The following is a 6,000-nucleotide window of genomic DNA, read 5'->3' as shown; positions in this document are numbered from 1 at the left end:
AAAGTGATCAAAACATGGATATTTGTCTTGGTTGGCAAAACTGATTCACATAGAACAAGGAATCACTTAAGTCATTCTGTATAAACTAGTTAGTTCTCAAGAAAAAAAAAAAAATCAAATGTCTTCCTCTGGCCCATCTAAAATAACCAACACTTCCCAGTCTGCCACTAGTACCTCTCCTACCAAATAACACATTGTATGTTGCCTAGATGACAATATTTATTCTGTCCAAATATAGATACTCTATGATTTTCCAGGTAAAGCAAGAGTCTGGGATGTTAGGGTGCAATTTTATAAACAATTCCCTCAATTTCTAAACTCAATGGTGATATTTTAGACACTCCACACTGGTAACCTTTTTTTTTTTCCAATTTCTCTTTGCTCTAGTATTTTCTTTTCAGGAAATACTTTTCTTCTTATTAGTTTCATTTATCAAGGAATAAAAGACACTGGGCACTTATTACATTCCTCTCTATTTTGTTTATTTTAACAAAACCTACTTCTTTATTTATTTTTTTTATTATTATGTTATGTTAATCACCAGACATTACACCATTAGTTTTTGATGTAGTGTTCCATGATTCATTGTTTGTGCATAACACCCAGTGCTCCATGCAGAACGTGCCCTCTTTAATACCCATCACCAGGCTAACCCATCCCCCCAACCCCCTCCCCTCTAGAACCCTCAGTTTGTTTTTCAGAGTCCGTCTCTTATGGTTCGTCTCCCCCTCCGATTCCCCCCTTCATTCTTCCCCTCCTGCTATCTTCTTCTTCTTCTTCTTTTTTAAAATATACTGTATTATTTGTTTCAGAGGTACAGATCTGTGATTCAGCAGTCTTGCACAACTCATAGCGCTTTCTTAAAAAACAGATACCGTAGCAACTATAACACTATAACTTTTAGAATGCAGAAAGCAACTTTGTTCTTACTACATCTTCGCCATAGCCTTTAATACTTTAAATTCTGAAGATAGCTGCTACTGGAGACAAACCGTAAGAGACTCTTAATCTCAGGAAACAAACTGAGGGTTGCTGGAGTGGACGGTGGTGGGAAGGATGGGGTGGCTGAGTGAAGGACATTGGTGAGGGTATGTGCTATGGTGAGCGCTGTGAATTGTGTTAGACTGATGAATCCCAGACCTGTACTCCTGAAACAAATAATACATTATGTGTTAATAAAAAAAATAAAAGAGAGAGAGATGACTATGAGAAAAAAATTTCTGAAGATAGAATTCCTCTATGAAAGGCAGAGGTTGAAATGAAAAGTCCATTGGGATAAAAGAAACAACTTTAGGTGTCCTTATGTTCCCCAAAATGTGATTAAAGTTTGTTTCATCACAATTATTTAATATTTATTAAAAATTATTGTACCTTAGGGGTGCCTCGGTGGCTCAGTTAAGCACCTGACTCCTGAATTTGGCTCTGGTCATGATCTCAGGGTTGTGAGATCAAGCCCCAAGTTGGGCTCTGTGCTGGATGTGGAGCCTGCTTAAGATTCTCTCTCTCTTCTTCTCCCTCTGCCCCCTACCCCCGGGCCCATTAATCTACCTTAAATTTTGAGAGTACTTTGTATCCATCCTTTATTTGTCCAGGTTTCCTTCCACTTCAAAAGTTGTGAGTTGCAAAAATTTGTTTGCTGGCTCCTTCTCTATGCAACCTCTTAATTTTGGAAAACCTCAGGGCTCAGTCCTAAACCTTTTACTCTTCTTTCTGCTATTTTCACTCCCAAGAGATTTCATCTGGACGCATTGCTTTGAAACACACATTTGCCAAAATTTTCAAGTTTACATTTCTAGTCCTGGTTTGTAAACTGAATTTCATTTTGATATAACCAACAACCTAATGGAAGTCTCAACCTGATTTCCTACAAATATATCAAACTTAATGTGGAAAAAAAAGAGAACTTTGACTTCTCAGTTTCTGTCCAAAGACTTAACATGGATTTCCCTCATTTTAGTAAACAGCTATACCGTTCATGCAATTGTTGAAGCCCAAAACTTATGAGACATCATTAATTCTTCCCTTTCCTACACATTTCATATACGAAAGAGTAGTAAGCTCTACTACCTCCACCTGAAGCATATCCCAAATAAATCCTCACAATCTATATATTTCTATTTCTTTCCACATGTACTTTGCTACAGCCTATTATCTTCCACTTCATCTAACTTCAATAATCTCCTCCATGGTTTTAGTACTTCCAAATGTGCCTCTCTGCAAGCCATTACATTCTTGTTTTAAAAAGCCAGTGGCTTTAACATTTTCTTTAAATAAATTCCAAGCCTCTTCCCAGAGCCAGAAATCATGGCCCTTCACCATCTATGCTGCTGCCTCTCAGAAGCATACACTTTGTCCGCTAACGTCTAGCCACATTGGTCTTTTTGTTTCTCTCTCCTGCCAAACACGTTCTTGCCTTTGAGTCACTTGTCTTTACTGTTACCTCAATGCAGAAGGCAATTTTTCTTCTTGTTTTAACAGGTATAAATGTCTAGCAAGTAACTGGATTCCTTGCATGGATCTTGTATATAGTTTTATTTGCCGGACTTCCATGATAAAATAAATGTTGAATCCCTTTGGTTGTAGTACCTGGGATTTCTTCATTTCTTTGAGCTTAACCTCAGAACAAATAGCAAGAAAGACAGTACCTTCTCTGCAGTTTTCAATAGACTTGTTCACTGTAGGAGGACAGCTAATCAAGGGAAATAACAAGGAGTGAAGTTTTAAGTTTTCTGTGGCTTAATTGTCAAAAGATTTTCCTAGGCTGTTTAAAATTGGATACTTCTAAAAATTTGATTTTACAGTAGGCCCAGATTAATAGTTGTACCAAAAGTTGAGTGGAATTGGGCACGGCTCTAAGTCCTGGAAATTGAAGGAAAAAAACCTCTCTCTTTAGAGCTGAACTCACTGACAGCTGACCAGTGGGTATGGTACTTTCAGAGGTACAAAGGAAAAAGGACAAGTTGCTGTGAATGGGTTGGTGGCTATTAGCTTGATGTAATGACTTTCTGCAAGGATAAACATGAGAAACACAATAACAACAAAGGTCATGAATTTTATAACTGTTATTGTTATCACAGTTCCTGGAAGCTATTCCTTCTCACCCCCTAGCATCATCTTTGTTGATGTCTGTCATTCTCTAAAGCAGGGGTTAAAGTTTTTTTTTTTTTTTCTTGTTGGATAGTAAATATATTAGGCTTTGTGGGTAATTTGATGTGTCACATAAAAGGCAAAACATCGAATGGTTACCTCTTCTTGTAATTCAGATTTTCCTTGATACTTGATAAAAGGTAGCATTGTTCTGCCCATGTATCACCCAGTATAGTTTCCCTTATAGCATTCAATTGCTATTAGAAAGACTTTTGTTTTTCTGTAAGCTATCAATCACCTTTCAGTAAAAATTAATCCACTGTCCCTTCTATGATCACAGCGACTCTAAGAGTTTCTGGCGGAGAGCGGGCACTATAAAATACTTCATGAAAAAAGAAATAAATTAATGAACACCATTTTCTCTATTTTTAAGTGGATCATAGTCACATGACAAAATATTGATTATGAAATTATATATTTTATGTAAAAATTATACAAATATTTTGTAATATCACAAGATGTCTGATGAGTCAATCTGAGTTAGTCATTCAAGGAGAGAAATGAGGAAAAGATATTTTTTAGATCCTTGTCTACTTGTAATTTTCTTAATTGATTAGGGAATATGTCTAAAATATTAGGGAATTCTTGTAAGATCTTAGGTTATTCCAAATAAATATATTTTATTTCCCATTCATTTAGCTCATCTTGACTAAGAAATCCACCTTCAAGGATTAAACTAAAATAGCTATTCTCTGTTTCTGAAAGAAATAAGTGTTTCATAGGATATTTTCATAAGATATTTTTCAGCATTTCTCAGAGAAAGTATTCCCTGGTTAAAATAATGTGGGAAATATCTAGTTTGCCATGTAGCAAGGTTTTTTGTTTTTTTTTTGTTGTTTTTTCTTTTTTTGCCGTAGGCATTCTGATAGCCTTTAAATGCTAGTCTCACTGTGAATGTCCAAGGGGAAAGGTACCTTCAGTGTTTTCCCATGGTACTTTAACCTGGAATCCTTTCTTTCCATGGTACATATGACTATTTTGGGGAATTGGAAACATGGTTTCATTTATCTCCATAATTTAAAATTATACTTCAAATAATATTTCAACCTCCATATCTATGAAGTGCCAGTCCTACCTCAGTACTTTAGATCTCCTGGGTGTGGTGAACAAATGTCAGCATAAATTAAAACAAAAACACAAGACCAAAGTTGTCTAAATGTCACCTAAATTACTTTCTAAAGCTCTTTCAAAAAACACGAAAGTGTAGGGTTTTGTATTAATATTATAGGACCAGGGTATATAAAGTCAGCCATACCTCGGGATTAAAGGGTGACCCAAGGCTGCTTGTCAGCTCTGTTAAGTCACAGAAGTGAGACCCCCAGCCCAGAAGACCAAGGGTGAAGCCGAAGCTGCTGCTGTGCTAAACCTGGCCAGGGAATCTCTTTCCATCAAACCCTAACAGAGAATGAGCTAGATGCCTGCATTGCTGTGCTCACTGCGGTGGGTCTGTGTGCAGAAGTGTGCGTAAGAGGTGATCGTGGACAGGCACGCATGTGCGGGCATCTCTCTGTGCATGTGTGGGTGTGGGTGTGGGTGCGGCACATGGCACCCTGCTCTGTTTCCAGTCCTGGTATGCCTGTCCCTTCTACCATTGCCATTCTTAATGCAACTTTGATGGGAAACAGTTGAGTTTTAAAAGGAGGGGGAAGATGGTAGGGATGGAGGAGGTGAGTGGGCCACAGTGTGTTGCGACCAGGTGCTAAATGACCACCTATGCATCACCTGCCTTTCCACGACAGGTCTCATCTGTCTGGTTGAACTGCTGGTGTCTGGTAATTCACAATGATACCCACTCCTAAACTTTGTGTTCAAACTCCAGTTTAAATGGTTATTTTCATATAAACTTGTGACACATGAAAATTTTCAAATAAAGTGGATTTCATTTAGAGAAAAAAAAAAGCTTTTTTCCCCCCACTATTAAGACTTTTTACACAAGGGTGAACCTTCACAAATGGCCAAAGGAGGTCAAAAGATACAAAATTCTAATTATAAAATAAGTAAGTTCTGGGGATTTAATGTACAGCCTGGTAACTATAGTTATTAATACTGTATTATTTATTTGAAAGTTGCTAAGAGAGTAGATCTTAAAAGATCTCATCACAAGAAAAAAAATCATAACTATATATGGTGCCAGATGTTAACTAGACTTATTTTGGTGATCATGTCATAATATATACAATTATTGAATCATTATGTTGTATACCTAAAACCAATATAAGGTTAAAAATAATGTTATGTTTTGGGGCATCTTCAGCTCAGGTCATGATCTCAGGATCCTGGGATTGAACCCTGCATCGGGCTCCCCGCTGAGCGGGGAGTCTGCTTCTCTCTCTCCCTGGCCCCTCTCCCCTACTTGTTCTCTCGCTCTCATTTGCTCTCTCCCAAGTAAATAAATAAAAGCTTAAAAACGTAATGTTATGTGTCAATTATATCTCAATAAAAAAAGAATTCCACACATCCATTTAATTGCTTCATGTCATTCAATTATTGACTTTAACATTATTATGAACAATAATGAAAAAATGTTCCTCAGTAGAGGAAGATGAATGTTGGTTATCAATAGGACAAAACTATCTTTATTTTTTTTCTTTCTTTTCATCTTCCTAAAGATCATGTTTGGGTCAGTAAGGCTCTGTCTCTTGTTTAGAGCTTGTGCTCCTGGGCCTGGGGAGATGGTGGAGGATCTGGAAGCATGAATCTCCCTCTTCCAGTTACTCTCCAACACAGCCACAAGGAATTGATGGATAACTGCCCAGTGGTGGAAACAAAAGAGAAGTTCTGAGAAGCAGGTGAGAAGGGCACTGATGTCCTTCTTCCTGCTCTGGATGTCCCTGTCCTGATGACCTCCCAGAA

The sequence above is a fragment of the Leptonychotes weddellii genome, chromosome 2 (assembly GCF_054177405.1).
Source record: "Leptonychotes weddellii isolate Sample4059 chromosome 2, ASM5417740v2, whole genome shotgun sequence".
Lineage (NCBI taxonomy): Eukaryota > Metazoa > Chordata > Mammalia > Carnivora > Phocidae > Leptonychotes > Leptonychotes weddellii.
This window is presented reverse-complemented; position numbering follows the sequence as displayed.